Source organism: Ambystoma mexicanum, chromosome 1p (genome assembly GCF_040938575.1).
Source record: "Ambystoma mexicanum isolate Mex_15411 chromosome 1p, UKY_AmexF1_1, whole genome shotgun sequence".
Classification (NCBI taxonomy): Eukaryota; Metazoa; Chordata; class Amphibia; order Caudata; family Ambystomatidae; genus Ambystoma; species Ambystoma mexicanum.
This window is the reverse complement of record NC_090921.1, coordinates 632978811-632998799: the sequence shown is the minus strand read 5'-3', so window position 1 is coordinate 632998799 and position 19989 is coordinate 632978811.

Genomic DNA, 19989 nt, shown 5'->3' with positions numbered 1-19989 from the left:
TTCCACCCTTGCCAAGAAGCACCCCTAATATGAGGGAAGCCATCGAGGAAGCCAGGGGTTTTAACGGCCCTTAAGAACGGTCTTCAATAACTTAACTACTGATGTGCAGATTCAGAAACGCAAACTCTTAAACTGGACTTGAGCGCTGTTTTTCTTTGTTAAATACTTGAGTGTAATATAACAGGATCTTCTGAATAAAGTATTTAAAAAGCAGAAGTGCAGATTCGGCTACAGGTTTGGTATACTCTAGGAGCAACTCGTAAAAGCTAGTCGTGTAGTCCTGCCAGCCATCAAAAGTGCTGCCAGCTGCATTCTGTCCCCACGATGAATACTGCTCTGCTTCTTTCATCTTGTACAATCAGGCAACATGTTTAAAATCAATAACGCACACATTTAAACTAATATTGATCATTCACTAAGCGTTAGAGATTATTTGTGATAAGACCACTCCCCTGTTGCAAAATAGTACTTTGTTTCCAATTTTTAGTGGTGCTGGGAGTGTTGAACTGCACAGTCGGCTTATAGTAGCTTGGCCAGCCACTGATCTCACATAAATAAAGGCATCAACCTCTGCTATGAAAGCAGTGGCTTAGCATAATGAAATGGGTTGCTAATCTCTGCTTTTGAAAAGGGTTCACAAGTCCAAAAAAGACGCTTATTGGCTATCTGATACCATCCATACAGTGCAGTGAATAGTGATACTGTGTGAGCAATGCTAAGACAGTTTGAGGGGTGTAGGGAGGTGGTGAATCACTGCATGCTGAAAGACCCACTTTTACATTTCTAATTTTCACCGATATATAAGACTTCCAAACTGTGTACACTTTTATGTCATTTTTCAAAATCACTCTCCAGTTCCTCACTGCAGCGCTGTTTTTTTTTTCTTCTCTGTATTCAGAAAAGGGTAACGAGGGTTACATCGGTGCTTCATCTTCATTATTCACTGCCCACATGACAGGCAGAGAGAGAGAGAAAGAGAAAGAGAGAGAGAGACAGAGAGAGAGAGAGAGCATGTTACTTTAAAGGCATTTCTTGTTCATGTCTTGTTTTCACCATGGTCTAGTTTAAATATTTGTGTACGTTTTTGTGGCTTTCATTGAAAACGTTTGAACAAATAAAGACTATTGGTTGAAAGGCACTTGTAGTTTTCAGAGCAACAACAGAAGGAAAGGTATTTTGCATAAAAAGTTAATACCTCTGTAGAGGAGGTGTTAGAGACCCCCCTCCCTCAAACAGAATGCAGATAACTTATCAGGCTGATCAATATTTCCATTATTGCGAAAAAAAATAAATCTTAATTGTAGTGCTTTTTAGGCCAAAAAGCACATTTTAAGGCGATCTATATTTTTTATGGTCAGAATGTCTTACGCAGTGGACGGTATCTCAGGTATTATATATACATTATGGATACCGAAAATGTAGTCTGAGAACTAGACAGAACATAGGTTATGCTCAAAAGTAGGTTGTAATTTGGTAGAATGGCCAAGTATTCAGAAGGGGCTGGATTCTAAAATGGCTGCTAGAAAAACAAGATGGTGACATTTCACATAGTCATGCTGGAATAATTAAATAATTCTCTAATAGCAGTCCATTGGAAGTTCACTGAAGAAGGACATGTCTGGGGTGTATTTTTAGAACTTCTTGGCAGCAATTCTGACATTGATGTGCCAGGAGAGGCCAGTTAGTGTTCTGGGAAAGTAGCAATTAGAGCTGGCAGCTGTTAAACTAGCAACAATTGTGTTGAGTTCATGGGCAGTCCACTGCAGCTGATACTTATATTTAGACTTCTTTAGCAGGAAAGCATAGTATTGCCTGCCAAAACGACCCCAAAGGGGCGGCCAAGGCTGTTCTTTCTCTACACAACAAAGGATTTATAGTAAAGGTAAGTAGGATCTCACACAAATTTAATGAGCTTATATGCCAGTCAAGTGAGGCATGCCAAGACATGTTATGGGGACCTGATGAGTGGCAGTTAAGCCAGCAAATCACAGGCACATGAGGGCTTGTCTTTTATTGTAAAGAGTCAATCAGTGTGTATTGCGCAATAAAGTATTTGTATTTGTATTATTTATAAAGCGCAACCAGGCCCAGGGGCATACGGGCGCATACGTTTTTTGATCATGTTACATAAGAGTACAGTTACATTAGCAAGAAGTAGGCAACAGTTACAGTAGTTGCGGTTACAAATAAATACATACATTGGTATTACAGGTACAAGCATACATGTTGTAATTAAGGCGGTGGGCCGAAGGTGAGACAGTAAGGTATTTCACCAGCTGTAAAACAGTATAAAAGGGAGCTGAATTCAAAGCTCATTGCGGTTGGTTTTCTGCTGTAATGTGAACATTAAAGATGTCTATTGAAATCAGCCAGGTACCTGTCTCTGCCTCTTTGCCTCATGCGTCCAGTCTCTGCTGCCTTCATTCACAGGCGGCTGTGTCCAGGGAGGGCATGGGCCCTCCTTTTCACCTCACTTTAATTTATTAGTGCATGATAATTCACTTCTTTGGGTGGGCTTTCTCCCCGTATGATAATATATAGCAGAATTCACAGTTTGAGGGTTAAGAGCATTGCTGGATTTTAAAGGGGGGAAAAGCCAGCGACAAAACATTCTTAACATGGCACTTGCCTCTTGCCCCATTATTTTAGTCATTGTTTGTGAAAACTGGAGCATACAGTATGGTTCCACACAGTAGCAGCTCACGAGTTGCAATCCACTTGGTAAAGCTACATGTTACAGTAGTCCTTCAAAAGACCCAACAAGTCAATAGGAGTGTGTGTGATGGTTGGGGGCAGGGTGGGAGTTCATGGCAATGTGTAGTACTTGTTTCATTGTGTGTGCCATTTCACACATCAATTAAGGCTGCAGGGTTCAATAATCAGGGCCACTTGAATTTTGTATCCCAAGCAGACAAGAAGGAATACGTTACTTACCTGTAACGTCTGTTCTCCAGCATTGGTATCTTTCATGCATTCACATTCTGTTACAATATTCCCTGTCGATAGCCTGGGAATCCTGGTTAACATCAGTTTCATAGAAAAACTAGAAACTGCATTCACTTCAGTGTTTTCTCAGTGTTGTTTTGAGTCATTTACCCCTTAACCAATACTCCACTCCTGGAAGCAATCTTCAAATTTATATATCACATGTAATAGTGCAAAGATGAGCTAAATGTGGGGCAAATCTATGAAAGATATAAATGCTGGAAAACAGAAGTTAACGGTAAGTAACTTATTCCTTCTCCACCATTGGATCTCTCAGATTCGCATGCTGTTAGAATAGATTATCAAGTAATACCAAGCACGGACATGCACCCACATGTAAAACTAGGAGGCGGAGGATGGTTCACCTTAGGCAAACCGGGTACTAAGGACCGCTTGTACAACCCTGGACTCCTCCACAGTATTCCATTCGATGCAGTAGAACCTGGTGCATAGACCTCCACGTAGCTGCTCTGCAGATGTCCGACAATGTCACGCCAGAAGAGCAGCAGTGGAAGAGACTGCTCTTGTAGAACGAGCTCAGGCCAGCCTGGAAGCAGCATGCTCGCAAGTTGATGGCAGAAAGAGATACAAGTAGAAAGGCATCTCGAAATAGAAGCCTTAGAGAGGCCTTTCCCCAGGAGCAGCAGGCCCAAATGCAATGAACAGATACAAGGATTTTTGAAGGGGTTTGCTCTGATCAATGTAATACTTCAGTGCTCTCATGACATTAAGGGAGTGATGAGAGCTTTCCCCAGACATAATAGGAGAGCGGAGGCAAACTGGTAGGACCAATGGTTTGTTGAGATGGATGAAAAGAGGATGGCACTTTGGGCATAATTGTAGAATTGGTCCGAAGGAGAACCTTGCCCTTGTAGAAAACTAGGTACAGATGGCACAAGGAGAGCACCTGAATCACACCCACTTTGAGGTGATCGCCACCAGGAATGCAGTCTTCCATGAGAGACATTTGATATTAGCTTTAAGCGTAGGCTTCAATGGGCTCCCCCCATTAATCTGGACAGAATGACATTCCGCTTCCAAGAAGGAGCAGGCTTGCGTCCCGGGGGAAGGTCCGAAAGAGTCCCTTCATGAATACTTTCACCAGCCTATGTGACTATAATGAAGGGGACAGTGATGTGCGCATGAAGCAGCAGCCAAATTAACTTTAATAGAATATTGGGCAAGACCGTTGGTAGCCAAGGAGAGCAAGTATGGTAGGATTGGTTTCGAATGGAAGTCAAGGGGGTCCACCCAGTGACTGGAACTCCAAATTGTGAATAGTTTCCATTTCTTGATGTAACAGGAGGCAGTATCTAAGGCTCATGCGTTGGCAAGGACATCACTGCAGTCCTGGAGCATGTCAATGTGGTCAAACTCTAAGCACATAGGAGCCAGGCTGTGGGGCTGAGAGAGGACAGGTCATCATGGAGGACCTCCTCTTTGTTCATGGACAGCCAATTTCACACTGGCGGAAGCCTGATGGGTGAGGCAGATGAAAGGGATAGAGGCGTCGAGAAGCAGAACTGACTTAAGCATGCCAGCGTCAAAAGGATCAGTCTGTATGGCTGCTGTTTGGCTGTGTGGCCTCTTGCTAGGAGTGGAATGCATACAGGAACCTTCGTTCCACATAAACGTGAAGGCGTCTCCCAGGTTGGCTGAATGAGGGAACCTGCTGGTGAATGAGTCACATTTGGAGTTCTCTTTCATGGCAATGAGTTCCACTTCCAGTTTCCCCCATGTGCAGAGGAGTATTTCTATTTTGTCTTGGAGGATTTCCTATTCATGGCAGAAGCTGAGCTCCCCACTGAGGGAATTTCCCCCTGGGTATTGCATGCCAGGTAGGTAAAAAGGACACAAACATTCTCTGGGCAAGGGCCCATTTCCACAGAGATTGAGATTAGCTGAGAGGATCAGAGATCTGGTGCCACCCTGCTCCAGCTGTGGAACATCGTGGTCATGCTGTCTGAACACCTGTACCACTTTCCTATGTAGATGTGGCAGGAAAAGCTTGAGGGCCCAGAACACTGCCCTGAGCTCCAGAATGTTGATGTGGAGAGAATTTTCTTCCATGACCAGAGTCCTCTTCTGTGGGGATTGGCAGAGTGGGCTCTCCAACCTTCCATGGATGCATCTGTTGTCACAGTAGCTTGATGGTTTGGGACCATGAAAGGCGCTCCGCTGGTGAGGTAAGCGGCATCGTTTCACAAAATCTATGCTCTGTGAAAAGGATTGGTGAGGGATAATTATGTCATCCCAATGACTGGCGACCTGATCCCAGCGGGTATCCAGGAACTCCTGGCATGTTTGGAGCCTGAAATTTCCGATAATCGGTATGTACAAGGAAATTATGCCCAGTAGGTTCTGTCTGATGAAACTCATTGCCGGGACAATGCTTGAACTGTCAAAAGTACACACTTGACCCGGTTGGCTGAAAGGGTGGCAGTAGAAGACGTTGTGTCCAGGTCTGCCCCTAGAAACAGCATTTTGTTATTATTTATAAAATGCCACGCGCACTTGGGCCTTAGAGCGCATTTGCTGTGAGTGTCATAGATGATTTCTCGTAATTGAGAAGCCCAATGATGGTAAGACAGGCATCGATGGCCGTTGGTTGTTGCAAGCCCAGTTTGAGGGACGGTGCTCTGATTAACCATTCATCCAGATATATATAGGCGTGTATTCCCGATGATTTTCTGTTGTGCAATGTGGTCATGCCAAGGTATTTCATAAACACCGTTGCAGCGGACTTGAGGCTGAAGGGGAGGGAGGACCTTGAATTGAAAGTGGTGGCCTGCCCCTACAAAGAGCACGCATTTGCAATATTGTAGGTGGTTGGGAACATGGAAATAAGTATCCTCCATATCGAGGGATGACAGAAAATCTCCCATGGCCAGCAAGGATCTTCTGCAGTGACACCATTTGAAATGACTGGTAGCAAATGCATCTGTTCAAGTACCGTAGGCCGAGGATGGGTCTCGACCAACCCGACTATTTTTTCACACCGGGAAATATCATAAAGTACACTCCCTGATTCTACTGGGAGAGTGGTACTAGTCTATAGCTCCTTTCGAGAGGAGCAAAAAGCACCCCCAGCTGGAGTGCATGAAGATGTTTTTCTGGTTTGCTGGTGAGGATGGGGGTTTAAGCAGCCTTTGAACAAACTCTAGGGCACGGTCTTTGTCTAGCAACAGAAGCATCCAGGTGCCTGTTGTTATTCACCACTATTTAAGAAGGAATGAAGACAGGCGTCGACCCACTAGGAGTGCTGAAATGGATGGGCGGCACTGTGTAGGATTTCAGCCTGCTTGTGGGACTGGCTTTTGGGCTGAGTCCTGCCGCATAGCCTGTGGGCACCTCTGCAAGAGTGTGATCGAGTCTGCCTGAGGCATACGATGTTCCCTTGTATGTCTAGGAATGGTGCGAAGAGTGGTAGTCTCTGCCAGACCTGGAGAAGCGCTGCTGTTTTGATCAAAAGGGCTGAAAAAGACATCCAGGCTGCAGAATGCCCAGAGACTGGGCTGTGTCTGTATCCATTTTAATGGTTTGAAGAGTATTGTCTATCTTTTTTTCCAAAAAGATCTTTCCCATCAAAGGACATATCGCCTGCACATCCGGTCTGAAATATGTGATGCTGAGCCAACCTTGGCAGCACAGGCCACCACAGTTGCCCATTTGGTGGAATCATGTACCAGCATTATCAACCGTCACTGAGATGTCATGGCCAGAGGTGAATTCACCCTCCTGAGCATTGTAAAAGCTTGAGGTCAGGGAGAAATTGTAGGTTGAGACCGATCTTGAACCACAGTTACCAACCATATCTGGCAAGGATAGCCAGTGAATTGGTGGGCCTTTATTTGCACGGTCACCATGGGCATGACTCTCTTGCAGTAGGCATCAAGCTGCCCTACCTCCCTTATCTGGAGGTACTACACATAACGAGGGGTTGGCCAACCTCTGACTGGCAGAGACCACAGAATCGGGGCAAGATTTTGTGCGGAGGCATTTGGGGGCATTGTCTGGTGCCCTATATTTCTTGTCAAAATGGTTGTGCCGTGTATGCATTTCTCATGGCAACAATTCCATCTTACCAGGTGTTATCCATAATTGGACTAGACACCACTGTTTTTTCTGGACATATCGCTTCGCTCGTAAAGGAACCCTTCCTTTCTTTCAGTGGAGCGATCACCGAACAGCTCTGTGGCTATAGCTATTGTAGAAAGGAAAAGGCCAATTTCATCCAGAGTGGAATCCCTTGGTGGGAGCTCTTCTGGTGCTTCATCCACCTGCACAAGATCATCAAACTCGTCAATAAAGGAGGAGCAAGAAGAGGCCGTATTTGGATGTATATTCTCGTGTGAATCAGTGTCTGAGGGGATGTTTTAAGGCTGTTGGTCCTCTGGTGGGGACAAGCGCTGATGGTGGTGTGGAGGCAAAGGCCGGGAGGGCATAACATTTGGTGGGCCCATTGGAGAATTAATAGTGTGGACTCGTCTGGATTTCTGACACCAGGATCTGAAGGGTAAATAAAATGTCCAGTGATAAGTAATGCGCGTCAGGTCATGGTTGTGTGGTGCCTGGCAAGTCCATAGGAGGTAGTGCTAGTGTTGTAAGCAGCGGTGAAAGAGGATGTGCCTGAGCAAACAATAAAACTCCTCCTCAGAAAACACCCTTTCTGAGCCCACAAAGTCAGGGCCAATATTGTGCTCCAGGATGTCCTCAAGAGAAATATTGGAAGGGACTGACAACATATGCGTGGCATAAGACTGCAGTATGAACAGGGTTGTTTAGGACATGAGGGTGACCTGAACGGTGCAGAGACAGGATGTTGTTGCTCTGATGAAAGGCTTGCAGATAAGGCAGTAGACAAGCAAATGGTCGTCAATGGAAAGGAAGCCAAGGATTTTGATGAGGTGATTGTCAACGATATTGTAGACAAGGTCATCGATGGGTGAGGTTTGAAATGTTTTGCACATATGGCAATCGACGAGAGAGTCACTGATGGAGTAGTCATCAGCTTAAGCTTCATTGGCAATGGCATCTTCTTTGACGATGGTGGCCGTAGACGGTTTAGGAGTGCTATGGCTCAACAACATGCTCATATTCAAGGGCTTTGTAGACAGTGGTTTGCTGGCTACAGGGATGCTTTGTCAGGCATGGTAGGCTTATCAGGGCCTTGTAGAGCACAGGTGGAATCCTGTGTCTCTGCCCTTGTCCTACAGCCATGGTGAGAGGTAGAAGCAACACCTAACTGGACATATGTCCCTTACAGTTGAGCAATACATGAGTGCAGGTGTTTCTAAACACCAGAATAGTAAAGTACTTATCTGTAGCTTTCAAATGATGGTAGACAAAGCCGAGTGATGTAGAATCTTCAAGAAATGCTCAAATGAAGAGGGAACTTCGAAGTGGAGTTCCAACTCTAAACATGTGTTAAAGAATCTGAAGATGGCATCTAGGGGTGGAGCTAAGGGAGGCAATGCCTATTGGCTAATGGGTAAATGACCCAAATCAACACTATGAGAACACTAAAGTGAATGTAGCTACTGGTTTTCTATGAACCTGCTTAATGTTACAGAGGATTCACAGCCTGACGAAAGGGAATATTCTAACAGCATGTGAAACTATGAAAGATCCAATGCTGGCGAATCGTCCGTCTGAAAGGTGCAAGTCCACACATGCCCTATTAATTAAACCGAATACTATAGGTCGAGGCTTCCAAAAAAGTTCAGAACTAGCCCAGAAAGGCATCACTTCTTCGTGCCCCTACAACCTACAGCATTGACTCTGTGGATAAAACCCACCCTGTACCCGCACATAAAAGCACCAATGTTATTTTAATTTTATCAAATGCCTTATTTAATATAATAAAAAGAAAACCTATAACTCAAAGCACCAACCACCCTTGAAATAATCCAGAAGGTGGGAGGGATCCAAAGAAAAGAAGCATTGAAAATGCCAACAATTTGGGCTTTTGTGTAAGCATGGGAAAGTTTGATGGTAAGACCGGATTAAAGCGATCTCAAAAAATTCCCATGAGGTGGTGTTTTGGGTGGGGATGGGCAGGAGCTGGGTGAGAATTTGCCATAGGTAATCAATGGGTAGGCAAATAACCAAACAACACCGACAAGCTGTGTGTCCTCCCCCCTCATGTGCCATTTCTTCCTATCTGTATTCTAATGCAATAGTTTTGGCTTAGAAGTGTCGCTAGCGACACCCAATAGCAAAAACTAAAAATCAGCTTATTCAATGCAGTGGTATTAGTTAATTAACAACACAATGTTCTGACACCAAGTCACCCAATTAATGCCCCCACCCCAATATTTGGATTTTTTTTTTTAAAGCAATAAACTCAAAAAACGTGGAAGAGCAATGAATTTTATTAATCACAATGTATTGAAAAAGTGCAACAAATAAGGAATGAGACAACTGGTTGCAGCCATTAAAAACACATCCTTAAATAATATCTGTAAACAGTATGCATTCCCATCAAGCAACAAATCAAGAGATCCGTCTCTCTCGCTCTAAACTTCCCCAGGGTGTCCTAACTTTCCCTACTCTATTAGCGCTCTATGGGGATTTGCGAATTCTGCCTTACATACACACCATTGGAATAAATCCTCCTTCTATCACACTTGCTCTCTCTCTCTCTTTCCAACCACTTCTCATTCCTCCCTTCAATCATCTGTCCTTCCGATGTCTTTCACACCTTCTAGGCCTCACCTACTCCCATTCATGTTACTCATCCCTCCACTACACTACACTATCCCTCAGTACACAGTCCTTTTACCAAAAACAAAGCAGAGAGGTAAGTTTTACCGAAAACCATAATACTGAAAAAATACAGAAAATGTTAATTAAATATATATGGGGGAGTGGGGTAAGGGGTTACAAGGATAGAAAAACAAGGGGCTTTGAAAAGTGACCCCCCCAAAGTAAAAATTTAATTCCGTATTTTTTCAGTGTTATATTTTCAGTGAAACTTATTTCTCTGAAAAAGTCTTTGGTAAAATCACATATAACCTATCCCTTCTTTTCTACTCCTTCATCCAACTAGTATTCAGCCACTCTTCTTTCACCCCAACCCTACACAATACTCCTTACACTACCTAGAATGTACAGTGCAATACCACTTCCACTAACTAACCAATGCCTCACCTGCTCCTGACAAGGCCTCCACTCTGCCACTCCTTGCGCCCTTCTGCTGACCTCTTGATCACACACCTCCAACCTCACCTGAATAACCCACACTTCCAGCTTCCTTTTGCCTTGTCCCCTGTTGGGAATGGCTCCGCGTTCCTGGCCAATCAGGCCCAGTCTTTCCCACCTGCGCGTGTTAAAAGGAGTGAATAGTCATGTAGCAGTTTGAACCCCACCCACCTTTTCCACACAGTTCCACCATGCAGCAACAATGGCAGTTCAGGAAGACAATGGTTTGTGTTTGTGTTGTAAGTGACTCCAATCAAGCAATCCCACTAAGTCAGTGCCTTGTCTGGGATGCCCAAGGGAAGCCCTTATTTATGTATTTTTATGGCAAGTTATAATCTGGATGATGAACCCTTGTATAACACCCCTCTCTTAGAATCCCCCTTGACCCCACTGAGCCAGGAAGTAGGCTTGTTTTGCAAATGTAAAAGGTTTATTTGAAAAATTAAACAATATATAAATATATATCACACTTCTATAAATAAATTGATAATGGATAGTACACTTGTGAATATGAGCAGTAATCAGCAAGAGGTAATCCTACAGTAGCACAGTTCTTGGTTACTTATGAATAGGAACAGAAGAATGAGGTGGGAAAGAATGCTTTATATGGTTCAAGGAAACGCAATGATGAATGAAATGCAGTACAGAAAATAACTTGATATGGCTTCAACAAAAGACAATGTAATCACTTTTCCTTGACAATTCACTCCCCCCTTTATGCAATATAAGGAGATGGAAAGAAGACACACAGTTCTCAGGAATGCAATCAAATATAATTCAGTTCCTCCCTAGCAAGCTTAGAGGAAAACAGGTATGAGTTTCAACACAGGCAAGATACTTTGATGTGGTTGCAATTAAGTGAAAAATATGCTAAAAAGGCTTTTAATTCCATATAGGGGGTTCAGGGTGGGTGATATCTAGTTTATATTAGTTCAGGCTCACTTTAGCAATGCTCTATGAGTAACTAGCAGATTAAAACGGATTTTAGCAAAGGAAAACAAGGAGCTGCTGATTTTTACACGTGGCTGAAATGGTGCAAAATGTCAAATCGCTGCAAATTTAATCGCGTGCGTCGAGAGTAATTACGGAGGCCCTATTAGGAGTAGCAAGTCGGTTCTAGGTTCATTGGAAAGCCTAGAATCTGAGCTTTAAGATAAAAGTAAAATTCCGCTCCTAGCACAAACGGTTCCGGAGATACGGACGATTTTGTGAAGGTAGTTTTTCGGATTTGAAATTTAAAAGTTCAAAATGACAGATGACAGTTTTCAGTTTTAAAGATGACAGAATGACACGATTCTAGGACGCAGTTCTAATAGGCTAAAATAGTTTTGATTAGATTATTTTAAACTAAGAAATTGGTTTTGGCACAGTGAGTACTCACACTATATTTTTGAAATAAGCAGTCAAGGTCTGGTCAGGTTGGACGGGACTTCCGGCGGGTGGTTCTGAAGTCCCGGCTATCTGGGTCAGCTCTGCTCTCTGGGTCTGTCAAGCACCGGTTCTGCTCACAACGGTCTGGTTTGTGGTTCTCTCTGGTTCCGGATACAGCACTGCTTTCTGGATACTGCTACAGGTTCTTGCAATAGTTCTTGGCAAAAAATTCAAACAGCTCGCCCGGCTGTTGAATAGTTTGGTTGGTTTTGAGGCCTGCTGAAGAGGATTCAGCTTGTGGATTCAGGCCTCTCTGCTACAAATTCTGGAGTTAATTTCTGCTACAGGTTCTGGAGATTGATGGATTTGAAGTCTGGATCTCTGGATGTGAAGTCTGAAGTCTCCCGGCAAGGCGTCCCGCAAGAAAGTGGAAAGTGAATGTCCCTACCTGTCTTGCACTGTCTGCTTTTATGTGTTTAGAAAGTGGGTGTGTGCGTGGCATAACTGAGCCTGCCCCTCTCTACTTGTCATTGGTCCAATTCTCCCTTCTCCCATGATTGGGGGAAGGAAGTGGATTGTCATCATGATGAGGTCTGTTTATGGGTCAGAGGATCCTCCCCTGGTCAATTTGCCCACAAATCTATATTTGATTCAAATACGTATTTCCCAGATACACAAGTGGTTGACATTACATGTACATATTACAGATGAATTAAGATAGGTCTCTGTTCAAGCCCCATGTTCCTGCGAGCTGGGATTCAGAAAAGACAACATTTTGAGCTTTTTGGTCGGTTTACCAATATCGGACATTTACCAAAAATTACTCAAATGTGCGCAAGGAGTATGGACATTAATTGATGAAGTGTCAGATTTTTAACATGCAGACATTTGGAGTAAGACCCTATTTTCCGCTAGCAACCCCCCAGAATACACCACAGGGTCCTAACACCTCTTAAAACTGCACAGACAAATCACAAGAATAATGATATTACTTATATAATTCTGACAAGTCCGTACTATGAATTATCCATCTTTTTTTAAAATTATGCTCTGGCCCAAAGGGGTGTGGTTTCCCGCAAGCACATGGTGGAGTTTCTGGTTTGTCCACTTCCCCCAAGCTCGGCTTGCTAGCAGAGGCACTGCCCCTCCCATTTCCTTCCAAGAGGAAGCCATTTTACGACCCCCCTAATTTAACATTTGCCTGAGTCCAGGACAGGGCTTTGTTCAATTTCCTGCAGTCTGCAGGTACCCCTCCCTTAATTCAATCAGAGAGGTGTGATCTCCTTTTGGTGGGGGCAGCAGGATGCAGCCAGGCCTGGGAAGAGTTGTTGAGCCAGTTCAACTCCTGTCGGGGGTAGTTGTCAGGCAGAATTCAATTTCTTTAAGCCAAGCTTCAGCTAAATGTCCTGTTTGTTCCCAGTTTAAATCAAACTTACAATTTTTACACATGCAGCTAGAATGCTGATTCTAAGTTCAAAACCATGACATTTAACAGTTGCAAACTATGTGGCACTCAAAAGTAGGTCACTCTTTTATTCTAAACATTTCGATTTTAGTGGCTTTACCCCCAAATTCACTTAAGCTGCTGACATCCCCAGCTATTTTTTTTAATATATACATTAAATAATTACTTCCTTCAAGTCATTTCAGAATATAGTTTTACATTGTATCCACCTCTTAGCAAATCTTTCCTTGGCCTGGTTTGGGTTCATTTGTTCAGTTTTACACAAAATTCTGGTGGTTTTAAAACGCTGGCTTTCTGATAGTGGTGAGCACCAGTATTGCATCCCTTTTGACATTAATAAAATGAATTCCCCACAATTCTGGGTTGCTTTTGGCAATCAGCATTGCCATTCCCAATGGTTTTAGGCTACTGTGTGTGTAGCCCAATGGTGGTTTTAGGCAGTGCCCTCCTGTGCTCACAACATAGGCAAAAATGGGTGGCAGCCTATTCTTCATGTTTTCCCTGTGCACTCTCTGGGGAGTTCTGGCCATCATGATGTTTTCAATGCCAGTACTGCAGAGTTTTATGGTAGGGCTTGGCTGCATGGGTAAAAACATCCCACAAGCCCCCCCTCTTGCGATGGCCATTCTGATCTTTCACTGATGGAACTCTCAAGATCTGGGATGTTCGCCTCATCTTCTTCCAATTCCGTAGATGGCACAGTTCAGCATCTTTTCCTCCCTCCAGGCGATCAATCAGTTCTCCTTGCTGGTCCTGATGGGAGGATTGGGCGGTACCATGGGCCCATCGGATCATCGCTCCAGGTCCCCAGGTCGACTCCATGGTCATTCTCCGTGGTTTCATCTCTCATAGGATGATAAAGCAAAAGCGGCAATACCTATTCGTAGACATTTCTCCACCACTATTAATGGTGTGGCGAGCACATACATTTTATACATCCGGTTCCATTTTTCAGTCTTGTGTTAAAAACAAGATATAACAGGAAATATTGACATTAGGTTACTATATTTTTGGTATGTGGAATATTTTAGGGTTGGAGCTTTTATTGATCTGGGGCGGACCCCTCTGGGATTCCAGAGGATTCCTCCAGTTGTTGCAGAGTGTGCCTAGGATGGCAAAACTTTAGCTGATTTATATGTACCCACTTGTCTTCCCCTTCCGCCAGACTACCTTTGGGGATTCGGATCTTATACGCTACAGGGGAGATCTTGTCTATAATTTCAAACGGTCCCTTCCATGTAGGCAAAAATTTTCGCTGTTTGGCCTGGTTCCTTTGGAAATTGTATAGATAGACCCGGTCTCCCACAGTATATTCCTTCCTGGTGGTCTTCAGGTCGTAGTGGGTTTTCATGCTATCAGCTGATCTTTCTAGATTCCGCTGAGCATAGGCAAAAGCATGTTGAAGGTGTTTCCTTAAATTCTCCACATACTCATGAGTTGTGGAGGCATTTATCAACGTCTGCTCTTGGGTCCTGTAGAGCAAATGCTGGGGAAGCACCATCTTGCGTCCGGTCATCAACTCAAATGGTGACATTTTAGTTGCAGATGAAGGGGTAGATCTGATGGCCATTAGGACCAGAGGTAATCGGATATCCCAACTTGGCCCAGAATCTGCCACAAACTTTTTTAATATGCTCACAATGGTTCGGTTGTATCTCTCTACTGCTCCAGAAGAAGCTGGCCGGTAAGCAATATGTAGCTTCCTTTTGACCCCCAGTATCTCCCACATCTTTGTCATTACCTCGCTGGTGAAATGGCTACCTCTGTCTGACTCAATCCTTTGAGGTAGACCAAAACGGGAAAAGACATGGTTATTCATCAGGGCAGCTGCTGTTTCTGCCTTGCAGTTTGGACCTCATGGACCTGGAAAATCACCTCGTCCCCTCTGGAGTCACAAGTCACATCTTCCTTACCATAAGGACAAGAAGTGTACACCAGGAAGTTCCCCCCATGCCGGGTGAAAATCCTGTCTGGTGTTGTATTTTCCTCACTGTCACTGTCAAAACAGTCCTTGGGGATCGGTCCTAACAGTTCATTTCCTAAATCAATGGAGAAATGTCGATCATCAACCGCCATTCCAATAATGGTGCCTGCGGCTAGAGTAATACTCTTTAAGTCACTGTTATCCACCTCTATTGGAATGGTGTCATGTTCTATGTTGACTAATGGTGTTGGGTTTATCCCCAACCCTTGCTGTTGGAGAGAAGCATTTAGATGAATATAAGCATCAGGGTTTTTCAATCTTTGTCCTCTTTTAACTTTCACTTCCAGGGAGAATTGTCGGGTCCTTTCTGGGATGGTGACTTCCTCTTTAAGCTGAATTTCAACTGCATAAGGTAGCAATTGAGCTGACCTAAATGCTTTTTCTTGATCATCAAAGCCCATGGGATTATCCGGTAATCGGGACTAAGCTTTGAAGTTTATTAGGTCCAAACCAATGGCAAAGCGATTGAGAATGTCACTGCCTAAGTAAAAGGCGGCAGTGACGTCTCGCACGACCCAACAATTATGGACTATGCTCTTGTTGCCAATGGAGATTTTGAGCATACACCTGCTTGGCAGGAGATGTTTGGAATTGGGTGCTTCCAGGTCCATTTCCCATTTGTCTATCAGTTTGAATGTGGGAATGGCTGGATCTTTTGGGAGTTGGCGGAACATGGCTTTGCTGATGAAGCTCTTACCATTGTTCACACACACTCGAGCGAGAACAGAGTCCTTCCCATCATTTAACTGAACAGGGATGAACAACTGCTCTCCAATTTGCTGAATATCAGCCAGGCTCTGAGCTGATTTCACATCTTTCTGGACTATAGGAGTGGGAGTGTCTGATTGTGGATTGGTAAAGAACTTCAGAGTATTTCCTTCCAGTGTGGAATACCACCTTAAACTGGAAGGAAGGTTGATTTTCAGAAATAGAGAGGACCCCCCTTCACCAGTCTGTTGTCCTACTGCTATTACTGTCACGTCTGGAATTTGGTTGTTCTGGAAGTGAAATTCTACTTGGTCAGATTTTTGTTCAACCATGTGGCAGGTGCCGTTTAAACTAACATGGTTGACACTCTGTTTTAATTTTATTGGTTGGCTAGTCTGGGTCCAGAGGACCTTGTTTACACAATCTATTAGGGGTGACAACCTCCTCAGGAGGTCATTCCCTAGTAAACAAGGGGTGCCCTCTGGAGTTACTACTATGACCGGGTGTTTCACCTTGTGTCGCCCAATTTTAATGTCCAAGTCTGCAGTCCCCTCGACGGGAATTTTCTTCCCGTCAAAGTTCTTAAGTTGTCCAGGAAGAGAGGTGAGGGGAATTTGGTACTTCTCCCCCCTACCTGAATTCAGTTCATCAAAGGCCCTTCTGGACAGAAGGGTGGCTCGAGATCCAGTGTCCACCAGTGCCAAAATTGTACCCTGCCCCTGTACTTGTACCGGGGCATAGTATCGTCCCTCCTTCTCCTCAAGGGGGCACAGATAATGCACATTTTTGGACAACTGGTGGGCTAACTTTCTGGTTTTTGACATGGCGAGCGAAGAGATTAGGACAGAATTCTGTGGAGTGCCTGGGGAATCTGAAAGAAAAAGTTGGCAACTGGAAATGGTTTCGGGTTCTGGGCCGCCCCCCCTTTTTGGAGGCAGTCATCAGGATGGGTTTGACCCATGGGATTTTGGTATTGTTGGTTCTGGGATAGAATGATGGGCGGCGACAGCTCAATCCCCACATCTACCCAGTCTGTTCATTCGGTTTTAGGTTCCCCTGGTTCCGGTTCTGGGCCGCCCCTGCCTTTTTGGAGGCAGTCACCAGGATGGGTTTGAACCAGGGTTTTTTGGTATTGTTGTTCTGGGATAGGATGATGGGTGGCGACAGCTCAATCCCCACATCTACCCAGTCTGGATTGTAATCTCTTGGGACCCATTTTTCCTTGGGAGGATTTCCCCCATCTCTGAAGGAGAAGATCCTTTTCCCAGGATCTTCTGAGGATCCCTCTCCCTCAATTTGGAAGACCTGTACCTCCTCCACAAAATGGGTCTGTTTGGGTCCTTTGTTTCTACTACCCCCCCTCTGCTCCTTGGGAGGCAGGCTTTCAGGGGTAGGAGATTTTGTTTCCGGTTCCTGGTTTTCCAGGGGCTGTTTACAAGTTGGGAAGGAAGCTTCCTCCAAGGCTTTACACCCCTCTTCCCCTTGCGCCTCCTCCCTGGGAACCGGTGGGTTATCGGGGTGCTGCCCCCGTCATTGTTCTGGAGCACCAGGTCCAGAGTTTGGGGCATTCTGCGGTGGCATGCTCATCTGAGGGTTCTGTTGAGCCCTCAGTATGTGACCCAGATCCTGTGCCATATTTTGGACCTGGCGCTCAAGTTGGGAAACCCGCTCAGGTTGATACAGGGTTTTGTTTTCTCCCCTGGGCTGATCCCGGGAAGGGTAGCTATCCCTTCTCTGGTAATACCCCGGGTTGGGAAGATTTGGGTACCCCTCCACCCTTGGCCTCCCCTCTCCCGGATTAGGTTGTCTGGGCTCAGGGAATTGGGGAAAGAAGGATGGATGGTTTTGGGGCTGGAAACCTTGTGGATATCTGGGAAAAAAGTTCTGCCCAGTGTTTGGGGAATTTCTGCCCTCCTGTGGGAAGTTAGGAGGGAAGTTCCCTGGGTCAGGTGCTTGGCTGGATCCCCCCCCTTGGGCTGGAGGAGTCCACATATAACCCAGGATTGGTCGGTTTCCCTTGTAGCGGGGACTTACATAGTCAGGGGAGCAGGGGGACCCCATTTATGGGACTCCCTCCTCGACTCCCTGTCTGTGCTCGGACCGAGGGCCTTCTGGGCTGTGAATTATTTGGTGCAGGCAGGTTTTTAGCCCCCCCCCCCCATCTCCAAATCTAAAACAGGGGCAACCTTTACCTCTGCCACCTTGGCAGCAGCAGGGGTGCTGTTGGTTTAGTGGTTTTTCTGCGCATTACTTTTATTTTCTATGGGCTTCTGCACCTCATAGATCCGGGTGGCTTGCTCAATGACCCAGTCTAAAGATCTTTTCTCGTGAAAATCTCTCACGAGCTGGGTCATTATGTACTTGGGAAGAGCATGGAAAAATGTGTTGATGAATTCTCTGCTGTCCGTGCGCACCCTTCTGGTGGTCTGCGCAAAGGCACGCTTCAATTCTTGCACAAATTCTTGTGGGGCCTGATCCTCCCCACATTGCAAATTGTAGGCTGCCTTGCGAGCCTCTTGGGGATTTCTATGTACAGAAAAATGTTTCAAGATGGCCGCCCTATATGTGGACCATCTTTTATGGTTTTGGTCCTCCAGCCCCGCAAAGAAACTGGAGTATTCAGGGGAGAATGTCCATTTGACGTACTGGATGCAGCTACTGCTGTCCTTCAAATGGAAAGTCTCCATCATTTGCTCATAGAGCTCCAAGTGTTCCCAAACAGAATACTTAGCGTTCTTATGATAAGGCGTGATGACACTCCTGATTGCCTTAATCTGTTTTAAGGGGTCCTTAAGCAAGGCCCTTTTCACCTTATTGGCCTTTTTGGTTCGGGTAACCCTGGTCCATTCATCCTTTGATTCAGAAGCACTGCTCCCAGAGGTGCCCGTCTGATCTTCCAGGTTTTCCCGGATTCTGCGAGCCTGGGAATAGCTGGCAGAATGTGGGGACCTGCTCTCCTGTGTCCTGTGACGCTCAGAGGAGTCTTCAGATCCCTCCTTGCAACCAGGATTTAATGGGTACCCCCCCCCCCACTGACCTAACTGGGCAGAGGTTTTCAGGATGCCCTTAGTGGGCCTACTCTCCTGGGGTTCCCCATTAAATTGTACTTAACTTAGGTGCCCATACCCGGATGCCCGCCCATCCATTCCTGGGTGGTACTGGCCTATGAGCCCCATCCTTTTGGCTGGATAGTAATCTGCCATCCCTATGGCCCTGTGCTCATGTGCGCCAGGGGACATGGGGGTGGCAGAGTCCAGGGACTGGGAGAGATGAAGGCCTCTGGTACTAGGGCTCCTGAGGTTATGCTCAGGCGTTTCCCTTTCCCAGCGAACCTCATCTCTATTAGCCCCTGCTCCCTGTTGCAATGCAAGAGCCTGCGCTTTCAGTTCCTCAGTTAAGGCCTTACTAGACTATCAGTCTCTCCTGCATGGCTACCTGTTGCTGGAGCCTATCATTGTGCTGGCAGAGAGCCTCATTCTCTCTCTGTGCCTCCCGATTGGTCCTGGAGTACTGGGCCAGTCTTTGCTGCAGGAGGGTTACCTCCTGAGTCCCATGCCTACTGGCCTGCTCCTTTCTTGCCAGAGCCTCTTCCACCCTCCTGGTGTGCTCTAACAGGTTCTGATGCTCTTTTTGGAGGTCACCCAGCCACTGGAGGGCCAAGTGATTTTCTTCAGTTTTTTCTTTTTAAATGGCAGACTTCCTGGCCTAAGGTGTCCCTTTCCTGACTAAGAGTCTGCATCTGTGCCGCCAGGTCGTCCCTTTGCCTTTGAAGGGCACCAGCTTTCTGGCGCTCCTGATCAAACTCTGCCTGGGTATCCAGGTCTTTCAGGATCAGTTTATTGCTTCCCTATCTAGGTGGCTTTGCAGGGTGACTACCTGCTCAGCACATGCCCTATTGAAATCTAATTGTTGCTCCAGCTTTTTCTGGCTCTGCAGTAGGGAGTCCAAACCTTCTTGGTACTCCTTCTGCAAGGCCAGAAATCTGGTATCCTGGTCAGACTTTTCCTGTTTCAGGATACACATGTCCTCTTTGATTTTAATATGATACTGTCTGCTCTCATTTTCTGACTCCTGGCTTCTGTGCATCCTCTGCTCAGAAGAGACCAGGTCAGATTGGGCCTTCTCTAACGCGATCTGTTGCCTATTTGCCAGATCTTGGCCTTCAGCACATTTGTCCTGCATGGCTCTCATATTATAGATACAAATATGCCGCTATCCTAACCATCTTGTCTTGTTCATCTTTAGCTTTAGGAGCGATGTATAGTTCACTCAG